This window comes from Triticum urartu, chromosome 5 (assembly GCF_003073215.2).
Source record: "Triticum urartu cultivar G1812 chromosome 5, Tu2.1, whole genome shotgun sequence".
In the NCBI taxonomy this organism is placed as follows: domain Eukaryota; kingdom Viridiplantae; phylum Streptophyta; class Magnoliopsida; order Poales; family Poaceae; genus Triticum; species Triticum urartu.
In genome coordinates this window covers 612,531,254-612,546,824 of record NC_053026.1, presented here as the reverse complement: position 1 = coordinate 612,546,824, position 15,571 = coordinate 612,531,254, and positions in this window count along the sequence as shown.

The window sequence follows — 15,571 nt, the reverse complement described above, 5'->3', positions numbered from 1 at the left end:
TGGACTATGGGGGATTCCTCCTCCCCTTCTCGGCCGGCACCCTAAGGAGGGACCTTCCCTCCTCAGTGGAAGGCCCTCCTCTCCCCTCAAAAGTATATATACTAGAGGATTTTGTCCATTGATAAAACACAAGTTTTAGAGCCGCCTCGAGTCCATCTAGTTCTTGTTCTAGTTGATCCTAGTTGATTCAATTAGAGCTAGATCTAGTTCCTATAATCCTCATAATTAGAGGCCCAGTGTGGTTCTAATCTCTTCCCTTTAATTCTCTAGTGACGATTAGCTCTAGATGGCAAAGCGCTGTCGAATCATGAAGACCAAGTAAGAGGCCGTGCTTCCGTACTTCAGTTCGAGGGATTGTTCGAGGGCGGTTCGCGAGATCGGCATCAACGGTTCGAGGGACTTCAAGTACGATCTACACCGACTCGTTTACTTCCGCTGCACTCCAGAGCTAGTAAAGATCATTGATCCTATATGCATCGTCATATTGTTCCTAAGTAGTCGTAGGGTGTTTTTTTATTTTCTACTACGTTTCCCAACAGGTTTTACCTCTTCGAGAGGGCCCGAACCTGGGTAGACATTGTGTCCTCTATGTCATTGTTACCATCTAGTCAAGATTACTAGATCGGGACCTGTTGTGACCGTAGTAATTTTTAAAAATATCCTATGCACACGCAAGATCATGGTGATGCATCGCAACGAGAGGGGAGATTGTTGTCCACGTACCCTCGTAGACCGTTAAGCGGAAGCGTTATGACAACCCGATTTATGTAGTCATACGTCTTCACGATCGACCGATCCTCTGTACCGAACGTATGACACCTTCGCGTTCAGCACACGTTCAGCTCGGTGATGTCCCACGAACTCACGATCCAGTAGAGCTCGAGGGAGAGTTTCATCAGCACGACGGCGTGGTGACGATGTTGATGAAGCCACCGACGCAGGGCTTCGCCTAAGCACCGCTACGATATAACCAAGGTGGATTATGGTGGAGGGGGGCACCGCACACGGCTGGGAGAGATCAATGATCAACTTGTGTGTCCTGGGTGCCCCCTGCCCCCGTATATAAAGGAACAAGGGGGAGGTCGGCCCTGTAGGGTGCGCTAGGAGGAGGAGTCCTCCTCCTAGTAGGAGTAGGATTCCCCTCTTTCCTACTCCTACTAGGAGGGGGAAAGGAAGGAGGAGAAGGAGAAGGAAAGGGGGGCGCCGCCCCCTCCCTAGTCCAATTCAGACCAAAGGGGGAGGGGGCGCGTGGCCTGCCCTGGCCGGCCCCTCTCTCTCTCCACTAGGGCCCAACAAGGCCCATTAACCCCCAGGGGGTTCCGGTAACCCCTCCGGCACTCCGGTAAAATCCCGATTTCACCAGGAACTCTTCCGGTGTCCAAATGTAGGCTTCCAATATATCAATCTTTATGTCTCGACCATTTCAAGACTCCTCGTCATGTCCGTGATCATATACAGGACTCTGAACTACCTTCGGTACATCAAAACATATAAACTCATAATACCGATCGTGACAGAACTTTAAGCGTGCGGACCCTACGGGTTCGAGAACTATGTAGACATGACTGAGACATGTCTCCGGTCAGTAACCAATAGCGGAACCTGGATGCTCATATTGGTTCCTACATATTCTATGAAGATCTTTATCGGTCAAACCGCATAACAACATACGTTGTTCCCTTTGTCATCGGTATGTTACTTGCTCGAGATTCGATCATCAGCATCTCAATACCTAGCTCAATCTCATTACCGGCAAGTGTCTTTACTCGTTCCATAATGCATCATCCCACAACTAACTCATTAGTCACATTGCTTGTAAGGATAATAGTAATGTGCATTACCGAGAGGGCCCAGAGATACCTCTCCGACAATCGGAGTGACAAATCCTATTCTTGATCTATGCTAACTCCACGAACACCATCAGAGACACCTGTAGAGCACCTTTATAATCACCCAGTTATGTTGTGACATTTGGTAGCACACAAAGTGTTCCTCCGGTATTCGGGAGTTGCATAATCTCATAGTCATAGGAACATGTATAAGTCATGAAGAAAGCAATAGCAGTAAACTAAACGATCAAGTGCTAAGCTAACGGAATGGGTCAAGTCAATCACATCATTCTCCTAATGATGTGATCTCGTTGATAATGACAACTCATGTCTATGGCTAGGAAACTCAACCATCTTTGATCAACGAGCTAGTCAAGTAGAGGCATACTAGTGACACTATGTTTGTCTATGTATTCACACATGTATTATGTTTCCAGTTAATACAATTCTAGCATGAATAATAAACATTTATCATGATATGAGGAAATAAATAATAACTTTATTATTGCCTGTAGGGCATATTTCCTCCAGCCTCCCACTTGCACTAGAGTCAATAATCTAGATTACACAGTAATGATTCTAACACCCATGGAGTCTTGGTGCTGATCATGTTTTGCTCGTGGAAGAGGCTTAGTCAATGGGTCTGCAACATATAGATCCGTATGTATCTTGCAAATCTCTATGTCTCCCACCTGGACTTGATCCCGGATGGAATTGAAGCGTCTCTTGATGTGCTTGGTTCTTTTGTGAAATCTGGATTCCTTTGCGAAGGCAATTGCACCAGTATTGTCACAAAAGATTTTCATTGGACCTGATGCACTAGGTATGACACCTAGATCGGATATGAACTCCTTCATCCAGACTCCTTCATTTGCTGCTTCCGAAGCAGCTATGTACTCCGCTTCACACGTAGATCCCGCCACGACGCTTTGTTTAGGATTGCTCCAACTTACAGCTCCACCGTTCAATATAAACACGTATCCGGTTTGCGATTTAGAATCGCCCGGATAAGTGTCAAAGCTTGCATCGACGTGACCATTTACGACGAGCTCTTTGTCACCTCCATAAACGAGAAACATATCCTTAGTCATTGATACGTCTCCGTCGTATCTACTTTTCCAAACACTTTTGCCCTTGTTTTGGACTCTAACTTGCATGATTTGAATGGAACTAACCCGGACTGACGCTGTTTTCAGCAGAATTACCATGGTGTTATTTATGTGCAGAAACAAAAGTTTTCGGAATGACCTGAAACTTCACGGAACAACTTTTCAGAAAATATAAAAAATCCTCGCAAAAGATGAAGGCCAGGGGGCCCACCACCTATCCACGAGGGTGGGGGCGCGCCCCCCTACCTCGTGGGCCCCCTGGAGCTCCTCCGACCTCGACTCCAACTCTATATATTTGGTTTCGGAGAGAAAAAAATCAGAGAGAAGGATTCATCGCGTTTTATGATACGGAGCCACCGCCAAGCCCTAAAACCTCCCGGGAGGGCTGATCCAGAGTCCGTTCGGGGCTCCGGAGAGGGGAATCCGTCGCCATCGTCATCATCAACCATCCTCCATCACCAATTTCATGATGCTCACCGCCGTGCGTGAGTAATTCCATCGTAGGCTTGCTGGACAGTGATGGGTTGGATGGGATCTATCATGTAATCGAGTTAGTTTTGTTAGGGTTTGATCCCTAGTATCCACTATGTTCTGAGATTGATGTTGCTATGACTTTGCTATGCTTAATGCTTGTCACTAGGGCCCGAGTGCCATGATTTCAGATCTGAACCTTTGATGTTTTCATCAATATATGAGAGTTCTTGATCCTATATTGCAAGTCTATAGTCACCTATTGTGTGTTATGATCCGTTAACCCGGAAGTGACAATAATCGGGATACTTACCGGTGATGACCGTAGTTTGAGGAGTTCATGTATTCACTATGTGTTAATTCTTTGTTCCGGTACTCTATTAAAAGGAGGCCTTAATATCCCTTAGTTTCCGTAAGGACCCCGCTGCCACGGGAGGGTAGGACAAAAGATGTCATGCAAGTTCTTTTCCATAAGCACGTATGACTATATTCGGAATACATGCCTACATTACATTAATGAACTGGAGCTAGTTCTGTGTCACCCTAGGTTATGACTGTTACATGATGAACTGCATCCGGCATAATTCTCCATCACCGATCCATTGCCTACGAGCTTTCCATATATTGTTCTTCGCTTATTTACTTTTCCGTTGCTATTGCTATCATCACTACAAAATACCAAAAGCATTACTTTTGCTATCGTTACCTTTTGCTACCATTACCACTACTATCATATTACTTTGCTACTAAATACTTTGCTGCAGATACTAAGTTTCCAGGTGTGGTTGAATTGACAACTCAGCTGCTAACACTTGAGAATATTCTTTGGCTCCCCTTGTGTCGAATCAATAAATTTGGGTTGAATACTTTACCCTCGAAAACTGTTGCGATCCCCTATACTTGTGGGTTATCAAGACTATTTTCTGGTGCTGTTGCCAGGGAGCATAGCTCTATTCTTTGAGTCACTCGGGATTTATATCTGCTTATCATTATGAAGAACTTGAAAGATCCAAGAACCAAGATTTATCCCTCAACTACGAGGGGAGGTAAGGAACTGCCATCTAGCTCTACACTAGATTCACCTTCTGTTTTGAGTAAGCTTCGACACCTAAACCTGCTTCTGCTATTCGTTCTGATATGTCGCATGTTATTGATGATGCTACTTCTGCTATACATGATACTTATGATGAAACTACTTCTATGCTTGATACTACTGTGCCACTTGGTGAATTTCTTGATGAACAACTTGCTAGGGCTAGAGAGAATGAAATTATTGAATCTGATAATACTGATGAAAGTGATGATGAAGACTCGCTTGTTATTCCTGAGGGTTATGTTTTTGATAAAGAAGCTTCTTTAGCTATTTTAGCTTGCAAAGATAGATACGAACTCAAGATGTTATTAGCTAAATGGAATAAGCAATCTCTAAATGCTAGGATGAAACCTGGCCCTGCTTTTGCTACTTCACCTATCTGTGTTACTTATAAGGATTATGAATTCTCTGTTGATCCTGATATAATTACTTTGGTTGAATCTGATCCTTTTCATGGCTATGAATCTGAAACTGTTGTGGCACATCTTACTAAATTAAATGATATAGCCACCCTGTTCACTATTGATGAGAGAACTCGTTACTTTTATATCCTTAAAATATTTCCGTTCTCATTAAAGGGTGATGCTAAGATATGGTTTAATTCTCTCGATCCTGGTTGTGTGCGTAGTCCCCATGATATGATTTATTACTTCTCTGCTAAATATTTCCCTGCTCATAAGAAACAAGCTTCTTTAAGGGATATATATAATTTTGTGCAAATTGAAGAAGAGAGTCTCCCACAAGCTTGGGGGAGGCTTCTCAAGTTACTTAATGCTTTGCCTGATCATCCTCTTAAGAAAAATGAAATACTTGATATATTTTATAATGGACTAACCGATGCTTCCAGAGATTACCTGGATAGTTGTGCTGGTTTTGTTTTCAGGGAAAGAACACCGGATGAAGCTGAAATTCTATTGTATAATATGTTAACAAATGAAAATAATTGGACACCTCCGGAGCCAATTCCTGAGCCTATTCCTAAACCAACTCCGAAGAAGAGGGGTATTCTATTTCTCACTCCTGAAGATATGCAAGAGGCAAAGAAATCTATGAAAGAAAAAGGTATTAAAGCTGAAGATGTTAAGAATTTACCTCCTATTGAAGAAACACATGGTCTTAATTTACCGCCTGTTGAAGAAACATATGATCTTAATCCCTTACCTATTGAAGAAACACATGGTCTTGATAACCCAACACAGGTAGTAAAGGTAAATTCTCTCTATAGATATGATAAAGCTGAAATCCCATTTACTAAGTTTGCTAGCCCATGCTTAGATGAGTTTGATAAATTTATGGCTAAGCAAGAAGACTTCAATGCTTATTTTGGTAGACAATTGAAATACAATTCAAATATGCTTGAACACTTGGGTGATTATATGGCTAATGTCAAAGGTGAACTTAAACTTATTAGTAAATATGCTTCTATGGTTACCACTCAAGTAGAACAAGTACTTAAAGCTCAAAATGATTTGCTCAATGAATTGAATAGTAAGGATAATGATAATGCTATTAGAGTTATGACTAGAGGTGGTAGAATGACTCAGGAACCTTTGCATCCTGAAGGCCACCCTAAGAGAATTGAGCAAGATTCTTAGAGAAACAATATGGATGCACCCAGTCCTTCTAAAAGGAAGAAAAAAAATGATAGGACTTTGCATGCTTCTAGTGAACCTGTCATTGAACCACCTGAGAATCCAAATGATATTTCTATTTCTGATGCTGAAACTCAATCTGGTAATGAACCTGAAACTAGTGATAATGCTAATAATAATGTTCATGATGATGCTCAACCTAGTAATGATAATGATATAGAAATTGAACCTGCTGTTGATCTTGATAACCCACAATCAAAGAATCAACGTTATGATAAGAAAGACTTTGTTGCTAGGAAACACGGTAAAGAAAGAGATTCATGGGTTTAGAAACCTATGCCTTTTCCTCCCAAACCATCCAAGAAAAAGGATGATGAGGATTTTGAGCGCTTTGCTGAAATGATTAGACCTATCTTTTTGCGCATGCGATTAACTGATATGCTCAAAATGAATCCTTATGCTAAGTATATGAAAGGTATTGTTACAAATAAAAGAAAGATACCGGAAGCTGAAATTTCCACCATGCTTGCTAATTATACTTTTAAGGGTGGAATACCAAAGAAAGTTGGAGATCCCGGTGTACCAACTATACCATGCTCCATTAAAAGAAACTATGTTAAAACTGCTTTATGTGATCTTGGAGCCGGTGTTAGTGTTATGCCTCTCTCTTTATATCGTAGACTTGATTTGAATAAGTTGACATCTACTGAAATATCTTTGCAAATGGCTGATAAATCAACTGCTATACCTGTGGGTATTTGTGAGGATGTGCCTGTTGTAGTTGCAAACGTTACTATTTTAATGGACTTTGTTATTCTTGATATTCCCGAGGACGATAGTATGTCTATTATTCTTGGAAGACCCTTTTTGAATACTGCAGGGGCTGTTATTGATTGCACTAAAGGCAATGTCACTTTTCATGTTAATGGTAATGAGCATACGGTACACTTTCCGAGGAAACAACCTCAAGTTCATAGTATCAACTCTATTGGAAAAATTCCATTGATTATATTTGGAGGTTTTGAATTTCCTCTTCCTACTGTCAAGAAGAAATATGATATTCTTATTATTGGGGATGTGCATATCCCCGTTGAGGTAACATAGTGTTATTCGAAATTTCTCCGGTTCCATGTTATTCGGAATGAGTTCGTTAACAAGACTTGATCAACCTTGTTAGTGGATTCCTTTTGATGATCATGAGATGGATGAAACCAGAAGGCACAACCTTCTGTACCCCACTTTTACTTTCTGTTATTTATATTAAAGAAAATAAAAATAGTATTTTTTCTGTCTGTTATCTGATTATCCGTGCAATATAAAAATACCCCGAAAATAAAAGTTCTCCAAATGCCTTGAAATTTAAATATGATTGTTTCTGGAATATTTGAGAATATTTGGCACTGAGAACACAACAGGGGGGTCACCCACCTGCCCACGAGGGTGGAGGGCGCGCCCTACCCCTGGGCGCGCCCCCTGCCTCGTGGGCCCATGGTGGCCCTCCTCCACTTATCCTTTCACCCACACACTCCTTCTTCCTCCCCCAAACACGAATATCCAGCTCAAACCCGAGTCCAAGCTCATTTTGCTGCCATTTTCGATATCCTTACTCAAAGCACCTCTCACAAAACTGCTTAGGGAGATTGTTCCTTGGTATGTGACTCCTCCATTGGTCCAATTAGTTTTCGTTCTAGTGCTTTATTCATTGCAAAATTTTGCTGCTTAGGTGACTCTGTTCTTGAGATTGCATGTCAAATTTATATGGTCAAAAGTAGTTTTGATGCATGATATAGGCCCTAGGCACTTGTAGGAGTAGTTGCTATCAATATTATTGAGCTTGGTTTACTTTTATTTTGAAGTTACTAAAAAATTTCAGAATTTTTCAGAGGAAGAAATATGCTTAGTAAAATGTTCCAAGATGGTTCTTCAAGGAAGCAAGGACCCAGGCTTGCAATGCGTGATGCTGATGAAGAGCCACCAAGAGACGCTCCAGTGTGTCCTTGTGAATGGCCTTCGGAAAATTTTATGGATCGAGCGGGAATTAAAGAAGAATTTAGCGCATATTTGCGTAACGCTGATCTTGTGAGCTTCGAGGAAGAAAAGTGCAGCCAGTATCACTATCTCACTAGTTCCTTTGTGAGGAGGTTTGAATTTTCATCTTCACATAATTCTCCAACTGTCCTGTTTGATCTTTATGAAAATTCTTACACTATGGACTTAGAGGATCTTACCACTACTTGCAAACTTCCACAATGGGGTAGTATCAGGGATCCTCGCAAATCTGAATTTAGAGATTTTCTTGCTAGTATAACTGTGGGGGAATCTAGAGATATAACACAAGCTACCATAGGGAGCATTCACTTTCCTGCTATACATTATTTTGCTCTCTTCATAGGTAGATGCATTAATGGTAAAGATGAGGCATGTCACATGTGTGTCCCTGACCTCAGTATTCTTAGGAGTGCTGTGTTAGGAGATAAATCTTATAATTTGGGAGCCATTGTTGCATGTAGGTTGCATCTTAATAGATTTAATGGAGATTTCTTTGGTGAAATTTATGCAACCCGCATAGCTAATTTTCTTGGTGTAGCCATATGCGAAGATGATATTGAATTACCCCCTGCTTACCTAGACTTTAATGCTATGGTTCACCACCAGTTTGTCGAGAGGAATGAATCACCTCTCCAGTATCGACTAATCTTTGTCAGATGCCGTGCTATCCATATTACTCTCCCTGCTCCTGCCTTCTTTGATTATCAGGCAAAAGGAAGATATGTTATTACCAGAGAGGAGGCAGATGAGTATGAGAGGAGAGCGGAGGCCGCTCGTTGCCACGCTGCAGCTCAGGAGGCGATAGCCGCTGTATCTCAGTACGACCCCAACTACTATTATGGATATCCGCCAGGCCAGCCGTGGCCATAGACCAACTTAGGCCAAAAGCCTAAGCTTGGGGGAGTACGTATTTCTCACCGACATTACATTTATGTTCACACACTCATTGCCAGATGTCAGTGCTCATACTTTTTCATTGTACCATCCATGCTAGTTTATTTTCCTTTTATGCTTTCTTCTTGTGTGTTTGATAAACCTTAAGAAAAACCAAAAAATTAGTTGTAGCCTTTAATTATTTTACTTTCCATGCTTGTAGTAGTAATTAAAAAGAAAACCCAAAAAGATTTCCTATTCTTCTTTTACTTGTTGGGAGCTCTCCCGTGTAAATAGTTTTATTTCTTTTCTTTTCTTTGGGGGTCGATCGGAGAAGACCATGATTAAATTGTTGAAGTGGCTCTTATATGCATTATTGTTGATCTGATAAAAGAGCCCATAGTGCCTTGTCTTCTCCTGTTTATTGAATGCTTGCAGATTCCAGCTTAGTCCAATGCACGTGCACTATTATTATTATCCACATCATTCGGTCGTGCAAGTGAAAGGCAATTATGACGATATATGATGGACTGATTGAGATGAGAAAAGCTGCTATGAACTCGACCTCTTTTGTTTATGTAAATATGATTAGTTCATCGTTCCTGATTCAGCCTATTATGAATAAACATGTTTGCAATGACAACTAGAGATCATAGTTTCTTGTGCCATGCTTGATTAGCTAGGAGCTTTTTAACGCCCTCGATGCGGCTATATCTCCCACGTGTCGAAGCACTACTTAGAGGCATAACCGCATTGAAATCAATGTCGCAAGTGAGGTAATCTTCACACAACCCATGTAATACATAAGGGAAAGAGATACATAGTTGGCTTACAATCACCACTTCACACAAATACAAGAATAAAGCATTACCTCATCCAGATACAATCAAGGTCCGACTACGGTACCAAAATAAAAGAAGAACCCCAAATGCGACAAGGTCCCTGATCGACCCAACTGGGCACCACTACTGATCATCAGGGAAAGACACATAGTAATGGCGTGAGTCCTCGTCGAACTCCCACTTGAGCTCAAGCGCGTCATCCGGAACGGAATCATCAGGCCCTGCATCTGGTTTGGAAGTAATCTGTGAGCCACAGGGACTCAGCAATATCGCACCCTCGCGATCAAGACTATTTAAGCTTATAGGTAAGGCAAGGTAAATATGTGGAGCTGCAGCAAGCGACTATCATATATGGTGGCTAACCTATTCGCAAAAGAGAGCGGGAAGAGAGGGCAAAGCGCGAACGAATAACTAGAGAACAACCTGCGGCAAGCATTACTCCAACACCGTGTTCACTTCCCGGACTCCGTGAGAAGAGACCATCACGGTTAACACACAGTTGATTATTTTAATTAAGTTAAGGTTCAAGTTATCTACAACCGGACATTAACAAATTCCCATCTGCCCATAACCGCGGGCACGGCTTTCGAAAGTTCAAATCCCTGCAGGGAGTCCCAACTTAGCCCATGACAAGCTCTCACGGTCAACGAAGGAATAGACCTCCTCCCGAGACATTCCGAATCAGACTCGGTATCCCGGTTCTACAAGACACTTCGACAAGTTAAAACCAAATCCAGCAACACCGCCCGAATGTGCCGACAAATCCCGATAGGAGCTGCACATATCTCGTTCTCAGGGCACACTCAGATGAAGCGCTCCATACAACTAAAACCAAACCTCGAGTTTCCCCGAGGGGCGCTGCACATGACTCTAGTTTGGACCAACACTCAGAGGAGCACTGGCCCGGGGGGGTTTAAAATAAGATGACCCTTCGGGCTCCGGAAACCCAAGGGAAAAGAGGCTGGGTGGAAAATGGTAAAACCAAGGTTGAGCATTGCTGGAAAAGCTTTAATCAAGGCGAACTATCAAGGGGTTCCCATTATAACCCAACCGCGTAAGGAACGCAAAATCCGGGAACATAACACCGATATGACGGAAAACTAGGGCGGCAAGAGTGGAACAAAACACTAGGCGAGAGGCCGAGCCTTCCACCCTTTACCAAGTATATAGATGCATTAAGATAACAAGGCAATATAATGATATCCCAACAAGTAAATAATGTTCCAACAAGGAACGGTCTCCAATCTTCACCTGCAAATAACAACGCCATAAGAGGGGGCTGAGCAAAGCGGTAACATAGCCAATCAACGGTTTGCTAGGACATGGTGGGTTAGAGGTTTGACCATGGCAAATAGGGAGGCATGATAAGCAAGTGGTAGGCATCGTAGCATAGGCATAGCAAAAGAGCGAGCATCTAGCAAAGCAAAGATAGTAGTGATTTCGAGGGTATGATCATCTTGCCTGAGATCCCGCAAGGAAGAAGAACGAGTCCATCAAGAAGACAAACGGTCGTAGTCGAACGGGTCCTCACAAACGCGACGTTATCGGAACCAACCCGAAGAAGCAAACACCGGAAAGAAGCACGCAACATAGTAAACAACCATCACATCAACATGGCGTGATGCACAATCGAGTATGATGCATGTCCGGTTTAATGAGGCATGGCATGGCAAAGTGCACAAACAATCCTACAAATTAAGTGGAGCTCATTATGCAACGGAGTTGCATATTGACGAAACACCACATGACTTATTTAGTTCTTTCTCGGTTATGTACCCAACAATATTAAATGTTGTTAAACATGGCAAGAGGGTGAAGCAAAGTAAAACTACCTATCTAGTCAAGTTTAAATGAGGCCGGAAGCAACGAACAACAATTCCAGTAAATCCCCATATGCATATTATAGATTTGGTACTGTTCTTCCCTAAACACAATTATAGGGTTGTTAAACATGCAAAACAAGTGCACCATGTTAAACTAGGCATTTTTCTACCCCATTTACATATAAAGTTTATTTAAAATGGAGCTACGGTTATTTAGTTATCAAAAAAAACCATTTTAGCATGGCATAGGAGCAAATTTAACCAAACAGCATTTTAAACATTTTAAACACGGATGGAAACGACATATTATTAAACTAGATGAAAAACTAAGCAAGTTTCATATACAATTCATTTGATATGATGCACGGTTATTAAGTCATCATATGCATGAACATGGAGGGTTTTTCTGCAAAACTGGTAACTCTGGGAAAAATAGCTAAAACGTTCTGTGAAAAAAATACACGTTACGGGCCGGATCTGGTTGGCCCATCAGTGGGAGGGGGCGCAGCAGTGAGGCTCACCCATGGGCTTGGCCCGTTCGGTGGAGAGGAGAGAGGCCGGTAGGCTGGGCCTTGGAGAGGCAAGGAGGCCCACGCGCGGCTAAATTGAGGCCCAGGAGGTGAAGGAACTGGGCAGGCCGTGGTCAACACAGGCACTGGAGACGCGCTGCTCTCGTCCTGGAAGCAGAGGACACAGGCGGCGGACTTGACGACGGGGAGGGCGATGCTGGCCTGGCGACGCGGGAGCAACGACGCGGTCAACGAACGCCGCTGGTGCGCTCGTTCACCTCGCATGGATGGAGCGGAAGGGGGCCGGGGCGACGTGAGCGAAGCAGCGCGGCAGAAATCAACGGGCAAGGTGGCGACGGGGTGCTCAGGGACACGGGGTGACGGCGGCGCAGGTACGACGGGGAGGCCATGGCATTCCTGTGGGCAACGAAAGAGAGAGCAGAGAGATTAGAGAGAGAGGCGGTGAGAGGAATCGGAGAGCCAAGAGAGGGAGAAAAAGGGTGCGAGGCAGGGGACCTGCTGGGATCACTGGCGACGTTCACTGGAGGCGGCGGGGTTTGGCGAAGACGAAGGAACGGTGGGGCGTCGGGGAAGCTCGGGATCGGGCTCCTCCCGATCCGGTCGAGCAGAGCAGGGGCGCGCGGGCTCACGCGCGAGCGGCTCGGCCGTGCGGACCTGTGCGGTGCTCGGGCAGACGGGTGGATCGAGGAGGGGCTGGATTGGATCGGCTTGGTGGTTGGTTGGGCGCTGAAAGCAGGGAGACTGGTGGCGGGGATGGATTGGATGGATGGAAGGATGGGACAGGATCCCTAATTCCTAGGGTTGCCCATTATATACGCTGGTGGGTTAGGTTAGGGGCTAGTGGATCCCTCCGATCGTAATCGGACAGCCGAGAAATAAATAGGTAGGAAGTATAAATAAGAAAATGGTGATGTTTTGTAGATGTTTGGGGATGATCCGGACACAACGGTGGCGACAGTCCGGGTCGGGTCCGGGACAGCTTTCGGACGCGCGCGCGAGGAGGGACGCGGTGTGACGAGAGAGGTTAGGTTGGACCTGACGGTAGGTAGTGGGCTGTGCAGAAGGCCTTGGGCTGAGAGAAGAGAAGAGAGAGACCCGGCGACTGTTTCCGGAGACCGAAAACGTCCGACGTTTGACCGGCTATACTGCCGCTATAGTTAATCGTTGGGGCGTCAAACGAAGTCGGATTGCGATGAAACTTGGCAGGCGGTCTACCTACACTATAAAAAGACCGCACACCAACTCTCGTCCCATTCCAAGAACATTTTCCGGCCACTTATAAAATAATATTTCGGACGTGCCGCGGGCGCGTGCAAGTGAGTCTGGGCTCAGAACGGACAACGGACGGAACTGGGGGAACCCGGACGGATGCAGGTTTTGAAAACATGATGATGCAATGCACATGATGACATGACAAGATGTGACACGCAAGCAAATGACAAAGCAATAACATCGAATAACTGGAGGACACCTGGCACATCGTTCTCGGGGCGTTACAAGCTTATAATGGTTTACCTTGCGTGCCAACATGCTATTAAAATGGTTGTGATGTGGTATGATAGGGTGGTATCCTCCTCTGAATGATTTAAGTGACTTGACTTGGCGCATGTTCACGCATGTAGTTGAAACAAAATCAACATAGCCTTCACGATATTTATGTTCATGGTGGATTATATCCTACTCATGCTTGCATTCGATGTTTATTAATTTTAATACATGTTCATGACTGTTGTCGCTCTCTAGCTGGTCGCTTCCCAGTCTTTTGCTAGCCTTCACCTGTACTAAGCGGGAATACTGCTTGTGCATCCAACTCCATAAACCCCAAAGTTATTCCATATGAGTCCACCATACCTACCTATATACGGTATCTACCTGCCGTTCCAAGTAAATTTGTATGTGCCAAACTCTAAACCTTCAAATAAATATCCTGTTTTGTATGCTCGAATAGCTCATGTATCAACTAGGGTTGTCCGTATATTCCATGTTAGGCGGGTTATTCTCAAGAGGAGTGGACTCCGCTCCTCACTCACGAGAAAGTGGCTGGTCACCGGGATGCCGAGTCCCATGCTTTATGCAAACTAAATCAAAATAATTGCAAACAAAACTCCCCCTAGGACTCTTGTTAGTTGGAGGCACTCATTGTTTCGAGCAAGCCATGGATTGATGCTTGTTGGTGGAAGGGGGAGTATAAACTTTACCATTCTGTTCGGGAACCGCCTATGATGCGTGTAGCATGGTAGATATTGCCGTCTCTTGGTTGTTATGTTGACAATGTAAGTATACCGCTCAAAATATTATTCATCTCTATTTCAAAACCGAGATCTGGCACCTCTACAAATCCCTGCTTCCCTCTGCGAAGGGCCTATCTATTTACTTTTATGTTGAGTCATCATCCTCTTATTAAAAAGCACCAGTTGGAGAGCACCGCTATCATTTGCATTCATTACTGTTAGTTTACATTGAGTATGACTTGACTGGATCTCTTTTACCATGAATTACAATGTCTAGTCAGTCCTTGATCTTTAAAGGTGCTCTGCATTTAAGTTTTGCGGTCTCAGAAAGGGCTAGCGAGATACCATCTTGTTATATCATATTATGATTGTTTTGAGAAAGTGTTGTCATCCAAGATTTATTATTATTGCTCGCTAGTTGATTATGCCATTGATATGAGTAAACTTGAGACCTAAGCGTTATTGTGAATGTGGTTAGTTATAATCTTTGATGAAAACTTGAATGCTGGCTTTACATATTTACAACAACAAGAGCAAACAGAGTTTGTAAAAGTTTTTCTTTATCACTTTCAGTTTATCAACTGAATTGCTTGAGGACAAGCAAAGGTTTAAGCTTGGGGGAGTTGATACGTCTCCGTCGTATCTACTTTTCCAAACACTTTTGCCCTTGTTTTGGACTCTAACTTGCATGATTTGAATGGAACTAACCCGGACTGACGCTGTGTTCAGCAGAGTTACGATGGTGTTATTTATGTGCAGAAACAAAAGTTCTCGGAATGACCTGAAACTTCATGGAACAACTTTTCAGAAAATATAAAAAATCCTTGCAAAAGATGAAGGCCAGGGGGCCCACCTGCCCCCTAGGGCACGCCCCTACCTTGTGGGCCCCCTGGAGCTCCTCCGACCTCGACTCCAACTCTATATATTTGGTTTCAGAGAGAAGGATTCATCGTGTTTTACGATACGGAGGCGCCGCCAAGCCCTAAAACCTCTCGGGAGGGCTGATCTGGAGTCCGTTCGGGACTCCGGAGAGGGGAATCCGTCGTCATCGTCATCATCAACCATCCTCCATCACTAATTTCATGATGCTCACTGCCGTGTGTGAGTAATTCCATCGTAGGCTTGCTGG